The sequence below is a fragment of the Lissotriton vulgaris genome, chromosome 9, assembly GCF_964263255.1.
Source record: "Lissotriton vulgaris chromosome 9, aLisVul1.2, whole genome shotgun sequence".
Lineage (NCBI taxonomy): Eukaryota > Metazoa > Chordata > Amphibia > Caudata > Salamandridae > Lissotriton > Lissotriton vulgaris.
In genome coordinates this window covers 710,957,527-710,981,936 of record NC_141697.1, presented here as the reverse complement: position 1 = coordinate 710,981,936, position 24,410 = coordinate 710,957,527, and the positions used below count along the sequence as shown (strand labels likewise).

The 24,410-nt window shown below is 45.2% G+C and overlaps 1 long non-coding RNA gene across 1 annotated transcript; it reads left to right on the top strand.

Moving 5' to 3' along the window:
- Positions 1-441: 441 nt before the first annotated feature.
- LOC147692150 (uncharacterized) lies at positions 442-23,508 on the top strand. Its single transcript, XR_015299813.1, has 3 exons — positions 442-577; positions 16,123-16,247; positions 22,398-23,508. It is a non-coding gene; the product is annotated as an uncharacterized LOC147692150 (long non-coding RNA).
- Positions 23,509-24,410: the final 902 nt, after the last annotated feature.

Here is a 24,410-nt window from a genome sequence, read left to right as displayed (position 1 = left end):
ACATCGTAGGTCCACCCCGCTACTGTTTGATTACATTAGTATCCAATATATCCTCAACTCGAGTCTGCTGTTGTAACCTAGCACCCATGGTGCTACTATCTGTCCATCTATACTATGCCCCACATGTTATCAAGTATAACAATATTTTCCTGAGATATACATGTTACTGACAATTTTTCTTTATTTATACCACCTTAGTAGGTTTTCCGATCCATCTCTAACTGCCCAGGTTTCCTTGCACCCCTCACATAGTTTTTTACCCGCCTATTTTTATTCTGTCATTGCTTCTTATAATATAGTCCTTTTACCATGAGTTTTCGACATTCTTGCTGGCAATACCTAAGTCCTTTTTTAATGTCTACATTCTATCTCCTCGATAAACTTCCCTATGAGCTTCTCCCCGTAGTCCTACAACTATGTTGCCCCTCGCTGTTTTGAAACCCAGCTGCAGTTAATTTTCTCTTTACTGCTGGCGATCGGCAGATATATAACCGACGCCTTTTCATATCTTTTCACTCGCTTGTGGAGCATACTCGTTTGGGACCCCCTGCTACGGCCATCATTCTGACTTTGAAAAGTAAGTGTTGCGACCCAGGTCGGCTGTGCTTTTATTTATTATACATATATTTATAACCTCTTTACTGGATGCGCTCGGCCATCCTAGGTTTATAGGACGGCTCTGCCAACTTTTACAGGCTTTGCAAACAGCTTGTTTATCCCCGTTCATCGGCCATTTCCTTGAAATGCTTATTAGCAGCGTTTTTCCCCCCTATTATGGAGTATATAAATCATCTCAAAAGTCAGCGCTTTTACACACGTGCAGCTGGCTGGTCATTTCACTACCCTCTGTGAACGTTACTATTGCGCAGAACCACTCGCTCCTTACTTCACTAGGAAAGTTTCACTAAAAAAACAGTCTTTAGCAAGCCTTACGCTCCAGTTAGGCTCTGTGTGTATATATATTTTTTCTATGACCTGCACTTTTATGGCATAATATATTATTAAACTTAACAGGCTTTGTAAGTTGTTTGTTTATCTCTGTTCACCGGCCGGTCCCTTGTAATGCTTACCTAGCAGCGCTTCCACTCATTTTTGTGTATATAAATCACTTTTAAAAGTCAGTGCTTTCACACTCGTGCAGCTGGCTGGTCATTTAACTATCCTTTATGCACGCTCCTATTGCGCAGAACCACTCACTCCATACGTCACTAAAACTGTTTTTAGCAAGCCTTACGCCCCAGTTAGGTTCTGTGGATATATTTTGTTTATGGCATAATATATTATCAAACTTCAGATACTTACCCTCACTTCCCTAATGCTTGTTACAGGTAGAATGAAACATAACTTCTCACTGGTCAACAGCAAACTCTAAATAGAAGATCAGGTATATTACTTATTATATTTTTTTATTTTTTACCATGTACTATACATTAATCTCTTGTCCCCTTACTCAAACTATGTTTGCATCTTATCCCGTGCAGTACCCTATGAGGACTTTTTGAACCTTTTCAGCGTTGGTCTCTCCAACATGCAATCAAAATATAAAGAACAACATGGAATAATACTTTTTCCATCTTATTAGCCATAGCAGGTAATGCCCCTAAAAGCTTGCTGAGTTATAGCTTTTGCGTACCATTCCAACTCATCTTACCAGTAATTTTTGTTCCTCCAGATCCCACTATTTAGTTTCAAGTGATGACACATATCCCCTCTACTGCACACCGATGTGATCTGCAATAGGTAATAACCACACATGTTAAACCTTTCACTTTTATTCCTTCACCATGGTGCACACACTGGGACCCTCCTGAAACCTTAACACAGCCCTTCCTTCATAATCATGTCATTCTTCATGACGACACAGGGTGGTTATATGCCTCACCATCTTGGTTAGGGTACCTGATTTCTTTTCTCTATACCCTCCATGTCTGCATCTTTTTGGACCTTTTTTCTCCCTATATTATAGCAGTCTTTACTTTTAAATTTAATTAATTTGATCTGCTAGACTATAGACTTTACAGGATGCTTGTTTAATAAATGAATAAATGCCAAAATGCATAAACTCTGTAAATGACTGAGTAATATCATGCAGGATGTATAAATGTTCATACATGTTTCTTTTTGTTTTCAGAAAAGGAAAAATTTATTGCCCCTCATTTTTAATCTTTGTTCACTGATTGCTTGTATCAGTTTTGTTTTGTTTCTCCATCTTGGCCCTGAAGAAGGTGATTGTTTCACCGAAACGTACGTAGGCCGTACATCCTAACAAGATCTAGATAATGTATCAAAGAATGATCAATACCACACAGATCATCGTTTAAAGTTGGTGGAATCCTCACTCATATACCATCTGTGGAAAGTGTATTACCATCTGCACCTTAGGGTTGTTATTTCTTCTTATTTAGTGTGTCTGTATGTTTTTTTGTTGGTTTTAAACAATTATGAATGTGATTGTATGATTGGTATGTATGTAAGTATGCATGTTACCAAGATATAATAGCAATAGGGGCAAAATTTTCTCTTCAAAAAATCTTCTTTATATTGCACTTTATTTAACTACACTCTTGGCAATCTACTTAATGTATTAGGATCATTTATGACTCGTTATATGTGATGCCGTTAATGTATATATGTACAAACCTTTAAAAAGTAAAATGATAAAAAAAGACAAAAGCAAAATACAATAAAATAATATGTTTATAATACTTTAAAGTCTTGTCTATCTATAGCATCCCTGTATAAGAAAATATTTGTTGGATTCATTACCTTGTCAAAAGTAATATAGGTCTTTAAAGAGGTATTTGTTTACGCTTTGTATTCGACTATTAGGCTCATTGTTCTTTAGCACCTACTCACATGCTAGGTACACTCATGTACATCTAGACAGGCATTTTAGGAGTACCCACTTTATTGTAGAAATGAATTTTATATTCATATATGTGTTCATGACTATTGCAAAATGGTAGAGCAATACTATTCCTTTTTATTCACTGTACTGCTGGTTCTATATCTCTGCTACTGTGCCACAGTTGTAGCAGCACATTTGTTTTATATGAGAAGAACAACGGTAAATAAATTCTTATTGTAAACATGCCCAACTGTTTCTTCTGTGTATCCCTCTGAGAGCAAAACAAGCAAGCACGAGTGACTGGGTGAAAAGTAGTATATTGTTTATACGAGTCTAAGGAAATCAGGGTTTTTTATGTTCAGATGTTGCCAAAAACTAATCTCTCTGATAGAAGGAGATTCTGGTGGCACTGCGAGCTAGCTAATGCAAAAACATAGGCTAACATATTCAGTGAGGGTGTACAGAGTCACTCTACCACCAGACCCGCAGTTTATGTTATCCGTAAACAGCGCAGGTCCTGCATGAAGGGTACAATAGGACCTGCACTACAATTTTTCTGCATTCTGTCTATCAATTGTACTTTTTGCATTTGTCACCCGGCATGGGATAGGTATGACCAGACATTGGTTCTGTGCTCTCCATGGCACTGGAGTCAAGATATCCTGGCTGATGAGGGCTGAAAGCCCCAAACCGGTCCTAGGATACCTGTTTCCAGCCCAGGGAGGACCTGGTCTGGCAGTTCGGGCTGGAGTGTTCACATTGGGCGCAGGGTCAAGACTTATTTGCATATGGCTGGGTCCAAACTGGAAAGGCATGGTGAGTATAAAAACGATGGATTAGGCCCAGATCTTTGTACTGGGGTGAATGAATGACATTGTTCTGCATTCTGTCCATCAATTGTACTTTTTGTATCTGGGACCTGGCCAACATTCTTTGACCCTGGGGATTTTGCCGCAGGCCTGCTGTGGCCTAGCCCTGGCGGCAGCCCGCTGTTCCAAGAGGAACTGTGGGCAACTGGTTGTGGTGATGCATCACTGGCGGAGCCACTCTTGTGAGCGGGCACCAAGAAGAAGGTGGTGCCCGGCCGGCTCGGATCCCTGGCTATGATGGTAAGCCTGCAGGGAGACACCGGCTGCTGTGGCGAAGGCTGACATTGGATCCGGCTGATGGCCCTGGGGCTTGGAGGAAGTGAGGGGGCCCCATTGACTCGGGCCACAGTGGTGAGTCCATTGTGGCCTGCTGGGCCTCAGGGTCCCACGGAGATGGTGCCTAATTGACCCACCAGTGCACATGGGATTCAGGGCAGAGTGGGCTGGGTCGCTAATCGGATGGCACCTGGCTGCCGTGAGTTGGGGCTTTTACTACTTTGACCCGGCGCCCCCCTGTCGCCTGGTGCATTGAGGTGGTGCGGTACACCAATTGATGAGGGCCCACCTTGGAGGGCGGGGTGCAGTTAATTGTTTCAGAAACTGGCATTTGGTGCTTTGTACGCCCTGGCTCTTTCCCTTTGCCCCTAGCCTACCTAAACAGATGGAAGGCCTCAGGAGGGTCTTAAGCCACTTTCTCCCTTTTCCCTTTGGAGGGATTGGGGGCACCGGGTCCCAGGAGGATGGGTTGTGGTAAGGTTCCTACGCCAACCACTGCCCAAACCAAGATGGACCACTTTCCGATCCCACCATCCGAGTCCCAAAAGGACATTGAGGAGCTTGCAGCCAGGGAGCTCGCTCTGATGCAGCAGGGAACAGCAGACCTGGAGGGGATTCTTTGGGTCATACCAGACTCAATGGACGCGGTTGAAACTAATGTTGACGGACTTCACATAGATCTCTGCCTGCTATGCCAAGACCTATGCGATTTGGTGGACAAAATGATAGAAGTGGAGACATGGGTGTCCACTGCGGAGGAAGAGATTGCCTCCCCTAAGAGCCAGATGTCTAAATTGTTCACCTCAGTATCAACCCTTATGGATAGAGCGGAAGAGGCTGAAAACCGATCACGGCATAACAACCTCCAACTCATTGGTCTGCCGGAGTCCTTGGAGCAGCAAGCCTCCCTGGGATACTAAAGGACTGGTTTAAAGAAAGGGTTCCTGAGGGCAAGCTGTCTGCCTTCTTTGTCATAGAGAGAGCGCAGCACGCCTCTAGTTGACGCCGAAGCCTCCGTCTGGAGCCCCCCCTATCCTGTGATCCTGCATCTTCTTAACTTTAAGGATCGAGACGTGATCCTACATGGGGCCTCCTCTTGACCAGAGTTGGAGTTTTCTAACTCTTAAGCGCTTATTTTCCCTGATTACACTACGGCAGTGCAGCAACAACTGTGCTCATTTGACAGGTTGTAACAAAAGCTTTGTACACTGAACCTGGCCCACATGCTGCTCCTCCCGGCCCACCTCAAAGTAATCTTCCAATCCAAGACTGTCTTCTTTGATACTCCAGACCAGGCATGGGAATGAGTCATGGAGAGGTGGCCATTGCGAAGGCTGTCTCCCGAACTGTTACGAGCTGATGGACCACCGGAGCAGTCTCAGGCAATGCCCCACAGAAGATGGACGGGGGCTGCAACTGGAAGTTCTGTGTTGAGCCGTGGGTGGATGTTGATGGCCTGGGCTCAGCTGCAGGGAAGGCTGTCTCACTCCCACCATCGCCGACAATGAACAATGACCTGTCAACTACTCCCATGAGTTTTCAATCCGGTGAGGTGGACCAGATGCTCTTCCACATTGCCATGACTTTTGGGTCCTCACTCCACTTTGACCCTGCTTACTTTGGTTACCACATAGTATGAGCGGGGCTGGCTATGGTGGGGGGCCGGTTTTGCCTCTCCCCTATTGAACTGGCAATCAACGGAGTTCACCAGTGACTCACGGTCATAGTGTGCATTGCATGTGGGTTGTACTTTTTAGTGTTGTTGCATGTTGTCAGGTAATATATCCTTCCGCAGGGGTGCCAAAAAGACACAGATGTTCCCACCGAACTCACCTGTTTTGTATAGTTGTTTTTGGTGGCAGCTGCTTCCTGGGGTGAAATGTGGGATGGGGATTTTGGGCGGTATTGAGCCTTCTGCCTGGCTTACAGTTTTCAATTTGCTTTTCCTTTGTCGATTGTCATTGGCAGACAAGTCCATTATCATTTTCAACCTTGGTTGGCCCTGCATGCCCCCGAGTTACCACATAAGATCTTGCTCTCCTGCAGGAACCAATCACTATTCCCTATGCATGTCATGGCCCTCCTAAGTTATCTGTCCTCTCCTGGAACTTCAATGACCTACTGGACTGGATTTAGCGATCAGCACTGCAGTCCTTCAGTATATTAGGCATCTGTCACAGGTTCACTAATGAGGAGTCCCAACAGAGGAGATGGTCTTACAGTCTGGTTTATTCAGGACTTTTAACAACAGAGTTCAAGTTATAAGGAACAAATGAAAAGGGGTATTGGTAGTCCGCTTTTGGCTTCCTCTATGGTCTTCTGCTATCAGCGGCGTTTCTGGGGAGGGGGTTCCAGATACGTCTCCGAACCTCGGGCTCAGGAAAGAAGAGAAAGAAAATACTTCGAGTTACTGGTGGGGTTCTGGTACGCACGTTCAGGATGATAAGGGAAGGGACGTGAGGGGATCACCGGGGGACCACCACCCGTTTTACACACTCCTAAAACAGTCTTCACGGTACCGAGTGACAGGGAAGTGAAAAACAGAGAACGGAAAGAGCCCCGTGACCACCCTCACCCTCCCCTACCCCGTCCCTCCCCATTAATAGAGAAGTCCCCTTAATCGGCCCCGTAAATTGTCCAGCCACACTTCTTCAGAAGTGCGGCGGGACGGGACGCGGTATCGGTGGCCTCCTGGCGTGACGGTCTCTCGGGTCGGGTCCTCTTCAACTCTCGGCTCCGTCTCAGCAGCAACTTCGGCTGTCTTCTTCCCTTCGATTCCCGCCGCCTCGTTGCTGCATCCTGCTTCCGTATCCACCTTCTTTCCCTCGGATTGGCTATCCAGGGACGACGTAAGAGAGGAGGGTGTGTCCAATGAAGACATCCAGGCTGCATTAAAGGGGCCGTAGGAGTCCTGCGGACGGGGTGGAAAGGAACAGTCATTAAAGTCCACACCCCGTCCGTCAGTGTCACCGACCCCGTGACAGCATCACAGGCCGGTGGTCGTTCTCCTACATGAGAATCACTTATTGGGTACACACTGCACTTTCCTAGGCTGCTTCAGAAAATGCAAGGTCCACCACTCTGGCTTTAGCCGTCACTTGAGAGGAGTCTCCATCCTGCTACACAAGTCTCTCCCCTTAGCTCTTTATGGGCAACACAAGGATTCCCAGGAGTGATACGTGGGTGTTGAAGACCATGAGGATGGTCCGACAATACAATTTCATGTCATGCTAATTCCCCCAGGCCTACTGCAATGCTCTCGCCAAATTCTGCGGTCCTTTTTTTTTTTACTCTTCCTCAAGGGATTGGTCCTGATCTTAATTTCGTCACTGCCTCATACTCCGGTAGGTGCACCTGGTTGGCAATCTTTTCTTTTGGGCTGACTCTGCTAGCCTCTGCAAAGCAAGGTGCGTTTGTCATCCTACCCTGCGTTCAGACACTCGCAACTCAGCGGTGCATGCTGTGGATCTTCTGTGGCTGCTAACAGCAGACTTCCTCTTGGTTCAATCCATGCACATTCTCCCATGCAGCATTTCCAACCATGATCTACTTCTATTGTACTGGGGACTCCAACCAACCACCTTGTGCCTGGCATGGAGACTTACTGCTTGGCATTTACAGAACGTCGATTGCAAGACATTTGTGGAAGTCGATTTAGAGGAGTTTTTTCAAGCTTAATGTAGGATGGGTGTTCTTAGCAGTTATGTTGTGGGCAGCCAGTAAGCCCTCGTTGCATGGCCACCTTGAAGATTGTGTCCGCTGAGCCGAGGCCCAGAGCCTACTGCAAGTGATCAAGCTTGAAGATCAAAGAGGGGCGATGCTCAGGGGCGGGTTTTGTGCCCCAACATTCCCATCTGGTGCAACTTGTTTAAATACCCAGGGATTCATGTTTTCCCCTTTACAGCCCTGGTGTGGAACTTTAATTGTAACACACTGAAAGTATATCCTCAAAACATTATTGAAAGACATCATTATGTCATAAAAGGGAAACTCATAGAGGAGAGAGCTCCTAAAAGTAATATTGATATAATCGGCTGTTCAAGAGGTTGTGTGTCCTGTTAATGGCAAGGAGAGACCTTTTTAAGGATGAGAACCCTCACTCACCTAAAGGTGAAACACTTCATCATAGGGTTCCCTTCTCACACCAAGGCTGCAAGGTTCCTGGTGTGGGCTACAATTATTCTGAACTAAAAGAGGAACTGAGGTGTTTAATAGAGAGGGTACCAAAAAATATGATGAGTGAGGGGCAGAGTGCAAAAATAAATGGAAAAGGAAGTTAAAGTTGTCTACAGGGGACCAAATATCTTTATTGTGGGTGCCCTTGGACATGATTAAAAACAAAGAGGACTAGGGGTAATCAAAAAAAAAAGATACCCCTGATTGAGGTCGACATGTATTCGCCCTTCGAAGACCCCAGCAGGGGTTCATGGGTATTCTTCAGGACCAAAAAGAAGTAAGTCACTGTGCATACACATAATGAGAATAATATTAAACAATAAACAGATGTCAATGCTGGCAGTTGAGTATTTATAGCCTGGATATATGACTGGTGGGAATACACCGTCTCATCTGGAAAACACAAACAAAAACACACGAACCAGTCCAGAGGTGATCTGGCTATCAATTGTACACAAAGAGGATCTCCCACAAGACAACCTGTTAAGGTCTCAAGCAGGAAATAAAATCAGTGTTAAAACCCCTTCAATATTGAAAACAGAATTGATACATCTTATAAGCGGAAGTCGAGGCAGCCTGTTAGAAACCATAAAAAGATTGTAAATTCAAGAGAGGGGGATGGGTTTTGCTTAAGGACTCATTATCCTCCAACTGCACATGAGGTCTCTTTTCTACCAGATAAAGTCATTGTTGGTTTTGTGTATGCAGCTGGTCTCGTGTGGATAAATAGGACTAATAGGACCTCTATCTGAAGTGTAGGAGGAGTCTACGCCCCACTAGTGAACTGATAGAGTTTACTTCAGTTTCTATCAAGGAGGCATGTATAGCTCCCAATAAGGAGAGCACGAAGGTTTAGGAAGCCATAACCCTCTATAATAAATCAACCAATCACAGCATTTGTATAGCGTGCTACTCACCCGGAAGGGTCTCAAGGCGCTTGGGGGAAGGGGTCCGCTACTGCTCGAACAGCCAGGTCTTGAGTTGTCTCCTGAAGGCGAGGTGGTCCTGGGTCAGTCGGAGGTGGATGGGGAGGGAGTTCCATGTCTTGGCCGCCAGGTAGGAGAAGGATCTGCCTCCGGCGGTGGTTCTTCGGATGCGTGGTACGGTTGCGAGGGCGAGGCTGGTAGACCGTAGCTGGCGGGTGGGTGTGTAGAAGGTCAGGCGGTCGTTAAGGTACTTGGGGCCCAGGTCATGAAGAGACTTGTGTGCGTGGGTGAGGAGCCTGAACGTGATCCTCATGTCAACGGGGAGCCAGTGCAGGTCCCTCAGGTGGCCGGAGATGTGGCTGCGTCAGGGGATGTCCAGAATGCGTCGGGCGGAGGCGTTCTGGATGCGTTGGAGTCTTTTCTGTAGCTTGGCTGTTGTTCCGGCGTAGAGGGTGTTTCCGTAGTCCAGTCGGCTGGTGACGAGGGCCTGGGTGACCGTCTTCCTGGTTTCGGTCGGGATCCTTCGGAAGATCTTGCGAAGCATGCGAAGGGTGTGAAAGCATGATGAGGATATGGCGTTGACTTGGCTGGACATCGAGAGGGAGGAGTCCAGGATGAAGCCCAGGTTGCGTGCGTGGTCTGTTGGCTTGGGGGCGATATATACTTGGTATATATCAAGGAGCATCTCCTACCGTCAAACACACCCATAATGACACCATTGGTTCATGAGAGTGGCACGCAGGATGTAATGTGCACATCCGAAGTCCAATATAAAACTAAAAGAAAAGTCCATCTGTGTCTCGTGAGAGCGCCGCATTTAGAATGTCAGCACCCTAGAACTCAACCTGTGGAGCAGTCCGAGTTACTCCTGAGTGGATGGGGTCCCGGCAAGAGAAAGTAGCATGGCTGGGATGAAGGAAATGAAGTAAATAACGGTAAGCGTTCTGTGCACCATGCGCCGAACAGGGGAAGCTTGTCCAAGAAAGTGTATAAAAAAAATACCTAATCGGAGAATGTAAAAGGAATGTGAGGCATCAAAAGTGGACTTCAAAGCCATCTTGGATCTCATGTAATGTCTTCTATCCTATATGTGATCTATCTGCTTATGTATGTTATGGGGGTTATTGGGGAGTTGTGTGCAACATTCTGAATATACTTTAGCACACACGCTGGCTATGGCTACTAGGTTGCAGTGTTTGACCATTGTTATCTGGAAAAGCATTGTCTTTTGGGCATCTAACTGATCTGTTATGAAACCTAGGGAAAAAGCCTTTGCTATTTCTTTCATTACCTGAGTATTGTGTTTAAATTCTTGAATGGGCTGTCCTATGCCGTAGTTTGTAAACAAAATGGGAAAACATCTGTATGTTTCCGAGATCCCTCAACATCTTGTATGTGATGATGGATGTAACACACAGCTGCACTCTCCTCAGGACCAAATCATGGAGACAACAGGTGGGAGTACCAAGAAAGCATTCCTTGCTTGAGCCCAGGAGGATGGTCTCCAACCAAGAACTCAGTGCTATAAGCTTTGGGAGATGCCTGCGGCATGAGATGGTTTGCTTTGCTGTAGCTACAGCGCTGTTGAAACTTCTTCTACCATCAGCCCATGCTTGAGTCCAAAAGGATGTGATTTAACCAGGAACTCAGTACTATTAAGCGTCTGGAGAAGCCTGCGACGCTGGACCCTCTGCTATGCTGCCGCTATGGGGAAACTTCATCTCCCATCAGCTCTTCCTTGAGCCCAGGAGGAGGGTCTCCAACCAGGAAATCAGCATTCTTAAGCACTGGAAGAAGCCTGTGATACTCCCTGGTGCTTGCTCGGGCAACCACCCCGGCTGGTCTGCACCGATCGGGGCCTGGAAGAGGATGGACTTGGCCACCACCCTTTGACTCTGTATTGCTGCACCCTCACCCTGCAAAGTTGAAGACATTATGGGGAAAAAAGTGCAGCATACCTACAGTAAGGAAAGGATGATGCTACTTTTATTGTTAATTTTCTTAATAGTGCAATGGGGGTCATCGAACATGAACTTGATGTTGTTACAGACAAAATAAATATTGTTACAAGGGCTGCTAAAGACACTTCGTGGGCTATTAGTTGCAACCCTGCCTTTCATGCCACTCCAATGAAAATTGTCTCTGTGGAGATAAACACAGGCAGTTCCAACAGAAGAGCCTTACGGTTCAACCGTTGTGTAGCTGATATACCCCAGCTTATTGAGGAGGTTGAACAGCAGGGCATTCAGAAACGTTCTGAATTATTGTGTGCTTTATCCCTGGCAAAGTGGAAAAAGGTATTGGTGCCTCTCTCAAGTGTGCCTCAAAAAGACCTTATAACATTCCTCCGCTCAGTTTTCCTAAAATGACATCTGTAACCCCCCCCCCCCGGACACCCCTAAGAGGCTATTTATAAAAAAGGGTCTAATCTTACACTTGCTCTTCAAAAGGAATGATTGGTCACTTTCATGGACGCAGTGTTGAACCGCCTTGGGTCTTTCGAAAATGTAATCACAAGGATCAATTCAAGAGCAGAGCTCAGATTTGCTTTGTTTAACAAAGATGTGTCAACTTCTACTTGTGATGAAAGGCCTTTTACCCAGGACCTTTCATCTGCTTGTTCCTCAATTAAGAGCAAGGCCCTGCACTCTGGACACTTACAATTACTCTGCAACCACACAATATAGAATCCAGGAAGCACGCCTTTCGCAGCACGCACAGAAGCGCATTAAGGGGCTTATTACGATGTCAGTCAGAGTTTCCTCCGACCGACACTGTGGCAGAAATGGGACCGACCAACCTCCGGTCGGCGGTCTGAACCCGGAATTACGATGTGACCACACATGGTGCAGTGGCATTCCCACATTTCTATGGGAGCATGTGTTACAGCCGTAAACCGGTCGTAACACAAGCTCTCATAGAGAAATGGGAGAATTTGTTAATCCCTGCACCCATGGCCGGCACCTCAAGGTGCCTGCCACAAGGTGCAGGAATTAACAGGGGGACACCATAGGTGCACCTTCCGCCTCCAACCGGAGGCTGCAAGGCAAAGGGGACCCTGCTAGTAGCCCCTAAACTCGGTTTCCAACAGGCTTTCCATGTCGGAAAGCCCAGCTTGGGAAGCCTGCAGGAAACCAAGCATCGTAATCCCAAAGGCAGAAAAGTCTTCCTATGGGATTACAGGCCAGTCTCCAACTGGCAGACAAGCTCCTGGAGCCCGTCGGAAGCCAGTGGAATGACCAGCCGGTTTGAATTCCAAACGGCTGTATTGCAATCAGCTAGTCGGAATTGAAACCGATAATCTTCGTCAGGGGCTTTATAACTAAGAGTGTAACAGGCTACTTTAAATCTTCAGCCGGCAGCTAGTCCATATTTATTTGTTTTAACTGAAGTTTCACCTCTGGGCCCAGGCAGTGTGGCTAGATATGATCAATTACTTAGCAAAATCACACACTGGTTTAACACTTGCCTTAAAGAAAGAACTAAAGAACATGAAATTGGTCCTGAAAGTAGCTTGAATTAGCAACAGTCCAAAATGAGATGCAAGTGATTGTGTTGTTAATTTTAAAAATGAACACGCTTTATGGTTACGTCACTGAAAACCTACTAGAAGTGAACATCAGTAAGACAAAAGTTCTGTCTATAACAGGGAACAAAAAGTCGCACACGTGGTCGCTTGGCACAAAAGAAATATCAAATTGTTCTGAATACAAATACCTGGGGATCCTAGTCGACAAAGGTGGCCACTATCTAAACCAACTAGCGGCCATCAAGAGGAAAGGCATGTTAATAGCCACGACGCTGAAACAGCTAAAGCCCAACTTGAGATGCGAAACTCTATTGCCACTACTTCGAGTTGCCAAAATCAAACTAGAGTCTTCAATTACGTATGGCAGTGAGGCCTTAAGAGGAACTGACGCAAAACTTCTGGATACAACCATTTCCAAGGCCTCTAGACTTCTCTTTAACCTGCCATTGTATACTTCGCAAGCCCAGATTCGGCTGGAATTTGGGCTGACGAGCCAAGCTCTTGCAAAAAGAGGGTCTTACATCAAATGCTGGCACAAATTAAAGAACTCTCCAGAAAATACCCTGAATCGACAGCTCTGGCAAGACATTAACAGCTCATCCAGAATGCCCGCAAAAAAATACTTAGAGGAGTCCTTGACCTTAACAGGACTGAAAGAGTTATGGGAGTCTCCTCTATCACATGCGCAATTCAAGCTCACAGTGAACAAGAGCTTAAAGAGACACTCGCATGTGGAGGATAAAAGGTGATGGGAGGAAATCTAAGGTAGACAACTTTAAAGAAAATAATCCATCTGTCATCATTTGAAACACCAAAAGGTTGTGTGCTGCTCAAGGCTAGTTATGACCCTCAGTAGCTAGACGAGTGCAGTGTTAGTTTAAGAAGAGGATGGGTTCAATATGTTTTGTGCTACAGTGTGGTCTCAGGAAGAGATCCTTGGTGTTTCTTTAGGACTAAGGGGGAGTGAATTAAGTGTTGGGGTTATACAGTGGCCTATTTGAATTTTGTAGTGCCACTTGATCGACCCGAACAGTAGTCCATGAGTCATGGCGGGGGTGCTTGCCGTCACAATAGTTATTTCAGAGAACAAAGGCTCTTGAACCTACCCAACCTCTTGCCAGCTCAAACGTTCAACTAGGCCACCATTTTAGTATTCACCCTTCATGTAAGACTGCACACAGAGCTGCACACACCGAACGGCTAGATCACAAAAAAAGATTCCTGAAAAAGCTACTCTTCGGGGGGCCCGTAGGGCATTGCAGCAATGGCCGATGAGGTGCACCCCCCCATGATGAAGCATGACATCTTTCGGGGTGTGTGAGGGCATCAAGTGAAAGCCTCACTGACTCCTTCCCATCCTTCTATAAATGACTCATTCCTTTCACTCTCTACTCAAGAACAGTGACTTTCCATAGTGATGACTCTATTATTCAGGAGCACGAGCCACTGGACCTAGATCTAGCTCCTTGCCCCCCCCATCCCCCTTTTCTAGTCACATTAACTACAAGCATGGTTTGTTATTAGGAAATTTGGAGGTAAATACAACATCCAAAACAAGGGAAATAGGATCCTGGAATGTAGCTTGTTTGAGTAAAAAAAAAAACAATGATCAATTGCTATGATAATTGCTATGATAATATATCTCACCAGAAAACATGGTCCATCATCCCATGGTATTTGGATGGCTATATATAATATTTCACGCCGGGCACATCTGGGTCCTATGGTAGGCCTACGGCTTTTAACTTTCATTTTTACAACATTCCCAGGTTGTGTTATTAAAACAGATCTAGCTTCCCGATCTTTTCAGCTCATTTGGCTTGAGTTCCAATTTAAGATTTTTCTTTTAAATAACTCCTACAACAATTGTATTGATTTTCAGAATTGTTAAATTGTCAATAGTGTGAGCTGGGAGTTAGAGTGAGCCGACATTAACTCTGAGGTGTTTCTTTCTCTATTTCTGAATGGGAGACTCCAACACCAGATGTTGTTATAGAGCCGACACAGGACCCTGTGGATTGAGTGATACTCAAGGCGTTCCTCTACCACATTGTATCCACAAACCCTAAAGGGATACACTCAATGAGCTCATTTTCTAGTATGGCTCGTGCCTTGCTTTTGACTCCCTGTAGATTTACCAGTTTTAAAGCCCTAATTTACGAGTAGAGAATGCTTCAGTATTATTGAGTCATCTTGCATTCTGATGATTTGCTTAGCCGTTTTTCTAGTTACAAAGTTCAGGAAAATGCTTTTAGTGATCATAATCTGTTTGCTATTTTTCCAATTTATAGCGAGCCGCTTAGTAACCTTAATCCAGAGAATTTCATTGAAGTGGGAACAGATATATAAATCAGTGACATTTAGCAGTATTGTTAGGCATAACACTGAATCAATATTTATGTGTTAGAATGAGGATGAGTCCCCCTCCAAGATCATGATATGTTTTGAGTAGTGGGGCCTTTCTATTAGGGAGATGCTATCCTGCTAATTAGCTGTTCATCAGCAGAAACCAATTCGATGTTTTGAGCTAAAGTGTGCCAGAGCACATACTGGATTGCTGAAGTCAGTTAAAATAGACCCAAATGACAGTGCACTGGCTAGGAAGGGTCGCAGGGATTACAGTGTGGCATTCGTCAATAGGATATGTGTGATCAGGCATAAAGCCGTTTTGATACCAGCTAGCAAAATGAAAGAAACAAGTGCATTTTGTAAGGTCATCAATAACCCTTTCTTTAAAAATCAACCTGGGGCCATTGGCACAACTGGGATCGCATCATATTGGCATTGATTTTAAGAATATTAACAATGTTTATAATGATACACTTGCACATAAGAACGAAATCGCATCTCTATTCTCAAATATGCCAGCCATGGACTCTCCATCAACCCTGACCCAGAATAACATGGTCAGAGAGGCTCTGCGACATAGCCCTGAGGTTACTGTTTGACAGATCACAGGTGGGGTGGCATGTAGCCGGCAGACAAATGCCCAGACAAGAAACTCAGATCAATCTCCCAGATAAGCGCAGTGACACCACATTGGTCCAGGTAATGGGCCTCAATAAATCCACAGGGCCAGGTGGGTGCCAGCTGTCCCAAATTACCATAAAGTCAGAGGCGACATGAAGTTAGGAACACACAGCCAATAAGAACCAGCACACGTAGCACAAGCAGTGATCACGCACCCCTCATGCCAGACATCTGGACACGTTACCCACTGACCCCCATTGCGTCCATGCAAGGTTGAAGTCCACCTGCATTTGTTATCAGAGGCCTTATTTATGACTCCACAGACAAGGCCTGCATTCTTTTACCAAAAAAAGGTTCTCTGAAGTACTTTATGATGTCCAGAGACATATATAAAACACTGTTCAGATTGATTGTACTTCAGATATAGTACTTCAGATATGTTTCAGTAACAGTGCTCCCGACTGAAGTGTTTAATTAAGCCAACTGTTACTGTTTTGCCAAACACCTCTTGTCTTTTGCTTTTTCAAGGTAAATATATATCCAAGCAATATTTTGGTGTGCTAGCCAGGATAGATTGGTACCTCAGACCCTACTGCAGCAGAAGGAAGGGGACCCCTGCCCTTGGACAGCTTCACATTTGCACAACAAGGAAGGTAAGCAGACACCGCAAATGATTGGAAGTTTTGCTGAATTCAGAGAGCGGAGGTCCATCCTGAAGTCATCAGGGAGGCTTTGGATGTTGGAATAGTATAATTTACTATTCCACTCCAGTCTGTGCTGACTGTAGGGAAGGTGTTGGATTTTAAATCCAACACCTTCTCCCACCTCCGCAAGTCTTTGTAACGACTTGCTGGGTAATGGTATGCGTTGGTGAAACGTGGTCATTGTAATGACCGTGTGGTAACAGCATACAGGGTGATGGATGCGTCCTAAAGGGTGTTTACCTAAGAGATTACATTAATCCATAGCCCCAGCATTTGGCGTATGACAAAATAGGAAGAAGTGCAAAAATGTACCCTGAGCTCCCTGCCACTGACAGAAATCTGTCATGTTACCTATTAAGTGTGTCCGAACTGAGTAGTCGCAAGGTGAAGGTCAACTTTTTACGATAGTCAGCATGCTAGGAAAAGTGAATATTTGTGGTTGTTGCTTGGACCCCTGGAATGACACAGATGGTACGCATGGGCCCTGGGTGTGATTTAAGGTCGGCACCTCAATCTTATTTTTTAGTCAAAAAGGGTTTCTCAGTGCTACTGGTTTCTTAACACTGTTGGTATCTGTAGGAAATGAGAGGTGTTGATGGCTTGGCCTGCTGGGCATGAAACAGATGGTACGCCTGGCCCCTGGGTGTGATACAGGGTGCTATTAAGATGTTAGGAAAAAGATTTGGATGTAGAAGTTCAGGTGTAACTTGTGCTTGGCCAAGAGGGCCTTGTGTTTTTTTGATTATTCCTTCTCTCTGCAAACAAAATGTAATTTTCTTTGTCCCAGAGCTGATATTGACAGACTTTTGGGATCACTTACGTATGTGTACCTCACAGGGATTCCCCTGGTCACAGGACAACATGTACTAGGAGTGGCTAAGGGGATTTTGACAAAGTCATCATTTTTCTCTGTCAATTATTTTTAATTGTTGATTTGAAGATGATGCAAGGTATATTTGATGTTTTGATTATTTGATGCTGTGGAATTGAAAATTGATGCAACTGTATTTTGTCTTGAGTATTGTGTTTGTCGATGTCTTAAAGTGCTATATGAATGCGTTGCTATTTCTCACAATCGTTATTTCAAATCACAGTAAAGTCTGCTATTTGCTGCCAAATTCCATGGCGCTTTAACAATTGCATTTTCTTCTAGGTTGTGACCCTTCATATGCATTGCTATTGCTAATTATGTTTGTGAAATGTTGATGCATCTGTAAATACAGTTAAGTTCATAGTAAGTAGTTAGAACCAGCAATTCCTGTGTATATATTTCCCCACAACCAGAGTAGAACTTAAGAGTCCCTAAAACTTGAAAAACTAGATTGCATTCCTCCTTTAAAAAAAGTGCCAAACTTATCATGGTGTCGCCACTAAAACACATGCAAACCAAAGCTCCCCACACAGGGTAAAATACGTAACAAGTTTTGCCGCACATGGAATACACATACTAAGGCACATACGTTTCACTGACCAAAGGAGGGAACCTTTGACACTAGCATAATCAAATACATGAGAGCATACATGCTTACCAGATGTGTAGGGCAAAAGAAGGACAGGAGAGAGGCACAATTATAGCTATGGGACATCTTCGAGGAGGCTCTGACCGATAATCCTATTCCACAGACATAAGCAAGGAGTCTGCACCTCCCCCACCATATGCAGGTATGACAGTGCTCTCCCAAATGCCTGCTATCCCCACATTGGCATACAGCAACCCACCAGTTGAGGAAGCCAGAAGGTCCCCTACTGAACAATTAACTGTTAGGTCCAGGCATGAGAGCCTAGCAGGTCAGCAGGCGCAGGCAATTTCTGCACCACCCTAGTCCAGTGCCAGAGCTTCCCAAAGCTTGACCCCCTGTCCATCACATTCAGCCCATTGAACCTCAGTGAGAAGCAAAGCATCCACTCCCACTGGTTCAGGTGAACACACTTGAGTGATTGGAAGATTCATAGTAGTTCTGAACAATTTTACAACTAGCAATGGTGGGGAAAGGGGTTCCAGTCCCCTGGGATGCAACAAGTAGGGTGGGCGCTGCTGGGCCAGAGCACATACCAATTGTAGGCTGACCCAGAGGAAGATAGTTGTGAGAGACAACGGAGAAATCGTTGCACACCCGTTCTGTGACTTGCCAGAAGATGGGCTAAGGAAGGTAACCTTTTTGATCAGTCCTGCCTAGGGGAGGGAGGACATGGCTATAGCAAAGGAATGCACCAAATACAGCTGCGGGAATCCCAATTTGAGTTTCCCCTACATGCAGCAATGCCTCGTATGGTGGGAAAGGAAGCAAGTCAAGGAAAGAAGGAAAAAGAGATAAAATAGGAAGAGGTTGGGACAGAACCAGGGCAAAACTGTGAAATCCTTGAGCTCGGAGCAGACTGTCCTGGTCTGAATGGCTATGGCCACAATGGCGCAGAAGGCGGCAGCACCAATGAGGGTGCCACTATCTAGGTTCGGAAAGGGTAAAACATGTAGTAGGAGGATTGGAAGAAGTAGTATGGAGAACTCCCAAAGCCAGGACCGGGTGGCAATCTCCTTTCACTCCCAGAACCAGAAAAGCTGCTGGCCAACAAGGGTCAGTCCTGCACCCAGTGGTTGATACCAACACACCCACTCTTACGTGCCCCTTACTACCAGTGACCCAAAAATCAGAGCAAGAACACACTGTAACAGTGTTGGTAAATAACATGCGCTACAGCTTCCTAACTGACACAGGGGAAACAAAGTAATGTCAAAAGGAAGGGATTGCCCCTAGCTAAAGATTCCATAGACATGTAGGGGTACTCATGCATGGTTATGAGAGTCCAATTCACATAAACCCTGGAGATAGACTTCAGGAGGCGGCCACATTCATGGACTGTTTCTATATCACCCCTCATTCCCTCAATACTCTCCTCAAAAGAGACTTAATGGCCAACCTAAACATGATCATTAATTTCTCAGAAGATGGGACAGTAACCTGCTCATCCCTTGGGGTTATCACATCAAAATACTCATGTCCTTAACCTGCCCACATCTCACAGACAGGTTGATAAGAGTGACACACACTGACCTGATGACCTTTACTAATCCGGTCCTCACAATCATTGCTAATGCACTGGAATTGCTAGGTTGGAAGCTACAGCTGTGGTAATGCACCGGAACTGCTGGGTCATAAGCTACAGGTGTTCCATGAATGTGTGTTCTGCCGGGAGGGTCATCATGATAGGGAACCTCAAGAGGAGGCGCTGTTTTGTTAGGAGACCGTTGAGATACGACTCGAATGTGGGTGTCCTGGTAGCCACTGACCAAACAATCACAATGTGGGCATGTATCATCTTTGTTACGCTCAGTCTTTATATAGAGGAAGTAACCAATGACCAGTTGTTCAGTGAGTGTCCAGGGGCCTCAAAAGTAATCTTTGTCGACTTGTTAGGTTAGGGTGGAACTGCAGAAGGGGGCTCCTTTGCTCTTGATGGTATTACCAACTAGGCAGAAGCAAGACTTGTTAGCAGTACCACAGTTATGGGTAAAGGGGCTCTATGATGTGGGGGTCATCAACATCTCCGAACTGTCAAACTGGTAAGGATAGCACTGTGAGAACGGGCTATCCTACCCTGGGTATGGTAGTAACTACTTTCCAAAGAAGCTGAGGAGTGTATAGCACCCATAATCCAAGCACTAGTTGATCAGGAGGTCCTCCATGTCGGGTCTTCCCGTGCAATACACCGATCGCCCTGGTCAAAAAGAGTAAGGGACAGATCTGGCACCTGGTGCCGGAGCTGTGCTCCCTCAATGACATTTTGGTCTTGCAATTTCCTGCAGTGCCAGACCCCTCTATCATACTAACAAACATACCCTCAGACACCCACTGTTTTCCATGATCAACATCAAGAACATGTTATTTAGCATTCTGCTGCAACCCCACAGTCAGGACCTGACCACGTTTACTTTCCAAGGGGTTCAGTTGCTATACCTATTTGTAAAGCACAAACATATCACCCCTTAAAGGTTTCAAGGCGCTACCAGAGGCTGGCACAAGAGTAGTGTCCCTCAGTATCGTCAATCGAACACTGAGGTACGACAATGCTAACTTTCAATCAAAAAGCACCTTGAGACAGTATGCTAATGGTACTTTGATATACAGTCCCTCTGAGGATCGATGTCATAAGGACACGATAACCCTCCTAACTGCATTTGCCAAGAAAGGGTACAAAGTGGAGAAGGGGAAGATGCAATATGCACAACAGGTTAGTTATCTTGTCCAACCGATCTCAGTGGCTGGTCGGCTGATCATGCTGGAACATGCAGATTCTATCAGTGCTATGCCACGGCTGATAACAAAAAAGGGTATGTCAACGTTTTTAGGACTATGCAAGTACATTCAGCAGTCTCTCTTTGACTACAGCACACACGGTGCCCCTTACTCATGCCCATGAAAAAAGGCAAAACTGGCCACGAGGAGCTAGTATGGATGCTTGAGATGGACAATGCGCTCGGCCAACCCAAATCAGAGATAACACACTCCCCTGTGCTAGTAACTCCTGACTATTGGACATAATTCTTCTTATTCAACCACAGTGATGGATGAGGCATATCAGAAGTTCTGCCACAGAAGTATCACCTGGGACATAAACCTCTTGCATACTACAGTAGGCTCTTAGACTCAGTCATACAGTGCCATTTCCCATGCGAGCCCATGCTAGCAGCAGCAGCCTTTGCTGTCAACAAAAGCCGATCAATTGTGATGGGGGAACCATTGACACTGTATGCGGAACACTCAGGGTTTGTGGTTATACGCATGAGCACGTTGACCACAGAATGGGTTTCAGGTTCTGAAATAATGCTCTCCAGACACTTATTAAAAACAATACAGTACCATCTAGTAAACACAGCCACCTTCCTAGCTCACGAGGTTCAGGAAGGGAAGGAGAGCCATGACTATGCTACATACACTCCCAAGGGGATCAGCCAGGCAGAGGAGGATCCCACCCTGGACAATGAAGCTTTGCCAGGGAAGTAATACCCATATGGGAGGCACCAGACCTATCACCCAGTCAGATAATGAAAAGCCCTTTTTCAACTTCTTGTTTAATCACATCTGCACCCTTTTGGGACGAATACATAAACTGGCCTCCGTGTATCACCCCCAAAGCAAGGGTGTTGTTGAGAGACTCAGCAGCCTGTTGAAAAATAATATAAGCAACAGTCTTAAATGGAAATGGCTACACTTTCTGCCCCTAACTGTGTATGCGCTGGGAACCATGCCCAGCAGTGATGATCACTTCACACCAGACCAGATTGCAACTGTTAGATTGATGGGGACCACCATCCCAAAAACCCTTGCGAAATTGAGCTCTGAGAATAGCTCTCAAACATTAGGGGAAGAATTGCATGTATATCGCTCTGAATGAACCAAAAACCCCAGATTCCTATCTGAGCAGGTCCACCACCGAACTCCAAGTTACCATACCAAGCAATTTTGTAAGAAAGTGGAAGCAAGCCAAGTTTGAAGAGCCCTACTGTTAAATCTCACCTGTAGTTTCCGCAGGGATGATATTCCAGTTTCAGAAGCAAAGATCCCAACTTCCCTTACCCACCAAGTGTGCCCAACAGTGTCAAAACAAAACTGGTGTAATGGGGGAAGTGGGGAAAAAACGGAAAAGAAATAAAATATGTCCCACGATATGCCCTGTGAAGAAGGTAAGGTTCAATAAAATCATATATATTCCCTGTATGTAAAGAGTAGAAAATGTTTGTCAGTATATGTGATAATTGGGATGAAGCAGAGTTAAATGTAGCCCAAAAATATCATGTATCCTAAGAGAATCAAAAAACAAGCATAAACAACAGGACAGATTCCCTTGAAATAAAATAAAAAAATATGCAAAAATATGCAGGCTATTTTTTTACTTCTCCTTAACTTCAGGAGACTCTAATGCACTGTTTTATACTTCAGTTGCCACAGATACATACAGCAAACAGGAGCTCCAAGTTGTGGGGACAATAATCTGATAAAAAACTCATAGGAATATACTTGTCAACACTGATCACTTTTACCACAGTACAGCTGCCCTGGGTACTTTAGTGACTTATTTCTCTTTCTTTTTCTATTACATGAGAAACCAGGTATTGGTACTGAAGCACCGATGAAGGAGGCCACCACCAGGAGCCAGAGAGAGAGCCATCGAACTGTAGCATGATGAGGAATGCCAACTGCAGCGTGATGTGCTGACCCAGAAGCAACAAATTAGTTGAAACCGGACGTGGAAAAGCCGCACACAATCACTAGAATGCGGAACGTGCTTCCATGTTCTCAGAGCCTCTTTATGCCCACATTGCTCTGCCTCCACCATAGCACAGACCAGAGGCGGAGCATTCCTGACAGTGCACCCCCCAACTGATTTGGGCTTCCAAGAGTAGCATCTATGAAATAGATGCAAAAGACGAGGGGCATGTGCATGGCCAGCAGGTTCCTAGGTATAGATTTTCAAGACTAAAGCCTTTCCAATGGATCAGGAATTGCCATCTACTGCTCACCCTCCTGGAGTCCACAGTGGCAACCACTTCATATTCAGGCTCATCATCCATTACCATCTGGGCAGTCAAGACTGGCAGCTGGGTCCTCACCACAGGCTCCAGTAAGGACACATGAAAAACTGGATGTACCTTCAGTGTAGCCCGGAGCTCTAATTTCATGCCACTGGATTGACAACCTTAATAATCTTTTAAGGGCCAATTGAACGAGGTTTAAATTTACGGGTTCCCTTTACTGCAATGTTACAAGTGGACCCCCAAACTATGTCTCCAATCCCATAATCAAGACTGCTACACTGCTTTGGCTTTCTCTAGATTCATCAGGGCCGTGTTCTGTATGTCATGTATGTGGTCAATAATCTCGAAAGGAGCAGGAGTAGGGGTAGAAACAGGTGGAGGTGAAAGCATGAACTGAGAATGGAATCCATAATTGCAATGGGAAGGTGAAAGACCAATGGAGGAACGCAGACCATTGATGAAAGCAAATTCAGAAGCCAATAAACACGTGTCCCAATCCAGCAGGCAATAACTGACACCTTAAATACTGCTTAACGCATTGGTTTACTTTCTCAGTGTGACCGTCAGTGTGAGGATGATGGCCAGATAAAAAACGTATGTCTATTTGTATCAGAGTGCTGAACCCTTTCCAAAACTTAGAAATAAACTGAGGGCCAGATCTGGCACCATCACTGAAGGAAATCTGTGTAAATGCACTATGTGTTGTACAAATACTGTGGCCAGCTCTTTTGATGGAGGAAGTGCTTTCATGGGTATGAAGTGAGACATTTTTGTCAGCATGTTAACTACAACTAAGATGACTGTAAGACCTTGTGTGGTTTTTGGTAGTTCTACTATGAAATCCATGGAGATGGAATGCCATGGAACTGGGGAATGGGCATAGCGGGAAACGTCATTTTCAACGCGGTCGTTACATCGTGATGCCATTATATCGCGGTTTTTAGAACGCAAGTCGTTAAAACGACTTGTGCTGGATGGCTCTCTAGGACAAGGAATAGTATAATTTACTATCCAACACCTTCCCTACTGTATGTAGACTGGAGTTGGAATAGTAAATTATACTACTCCTAAGTCCAGCGCCCTCCAACGCAAGTTGTTGTAGCGACTTGCGTTGTAAAAACCGCAATGTAATGGCATGGGATGTATTACCATGCGTTGTAATGTCATACAACCGGCATAGCAGTTAATGAGCCTGCAGGAGCCTCATGTATACTTTTGCTTTGAGCACAGACATTTTTGAGTATATTTTTGTGTCTTTTGCCATATTGGGCCACCAGAATTACTGTCTTTCTGTATCCTGGATGACCCGGGAGCAGATGAGCATGGCACCATTCTAACCCTTGTTGTTATAAGGGCACTGTGGGAATAATCAAACCCTTTTGAATGTAGCGGAGATTTTGTACTAAAACACCCCTGTGTTTCTGTTCCAATCTCTCTAAGTCCTTGGAGATCTCAGCTTGTAATACCTCATTTAGGAAATTGTCTTCTGAACAGACATCCCCTAGAATACCTTCTCTGTCTATAAGAGGGGGGGGGGGTCACCTGATATCTCCCCAATCTTGTATCCTAGCTAGAAAAGG